This window comes from Aotus nancymaae, unplaced genomic scaffold (assembly GCF_030222135.1).
Source record: "Aotus nancymaae isolate 86718 unplaced genomic scaffold, 86718_ANA_hifiasm-v0.15.2.pri h1tg000108l, whole genome shotgun sequence".
Classification (NCBI taxonomy): domain Eukaryota; kingdom Metazoa; phylum Chordata; class Mammalia; order Primates; family Aotidae; genus Aotus; species Aotus nancymaae.
This window is the reverse complement of record NW_026988523.1, coordinates 42,831,959-42,832,705: the sequence shown is the minus strand read 5'-3', so window position 1 is coordinate 42,832,705 and position 747 is coordinate 42,831,959. Positions and strand designations below refer to the sequence as shown.

Sequence of the window (747 nt, the reverse complement as noted above, 5' to 3'; positions counted from 1 at the left end):
GTTTTGATCTGCATTTCTCTAATTATCACTGATGTTGAGCATTTTTCATATGTCTTGTTGGCTGTGCTTATGTTTCTTTTGAGAAGTGTGTGTTCGTACTCATGTTCTTTGCCCACTTTTTATTGGGGTTGTTTGTTGATTTGTTTAAGTTCCTTGTAGATTCTAGATAAGAGACCTTTGTCAGATGTATAGTTTGCAAATATTTTCTCCCATTCTTTACATAGTCTGTTTACTCTGTTAATAGTTTTTTTGTTTTTTTTTTTTAATTTACTTGGCTCTGCTCAAGCAGGACTTCAAAAAATTTGGTAACTAACTCCATCCGTTCCTTTTCATGGAAATCTTTAATAAAAGGCAACAGATTTATTCACTCTGAAGAGAACCCAGAATAATAGTTTCTTATGCCATGCATAAGTTTAATTAGGTCTCACTTGTCAATTTTTGTTTTTGTTGCAATCACTTTTGGAGCCTTTGTTATGAAATCTTTGCCAGTTCTATGTCCAGAATGGTATCTCCTATGTTTTCTTCAAGGGTTTTTATAGTTTTAGGTTTTACATTTGATTCTTTAATCTATCTTGAGTAGATTTTTTTACATAGTGAAATAAAGGGGTCCAGTTTTAATTTTCTGCATATCTTATTCCAGGATCATTTATTGAATAGGGAATCCTTTCCCCATCGCTTGTTTTTGTCAACTTTGTTAAAGATCAGATGGTTGTAGGCATGCAGCTTTATTTCTGTGCTGACTTATTC

At 32.7% G+C, this 747-nt stretch overlaps 1 non-coding gene across 1 annotated transcript; it reads right to left on the bottom strand.

Annotated features, from left to right (window-relative positions):
- Positions 1-273: 273 nt before the first annotated feature.
- On the bottom strand, positions 274-389 carry LOC135272432 (U5 spliceosomal RNA). Its single transcript, XR_010340573.1, has one exon. It is a non-coding gene; the product is annotated as a U5 spliceosomal RNA (small nuclear RNA).
- Positions 390-747: the final 358 nt, after the last annotated feature.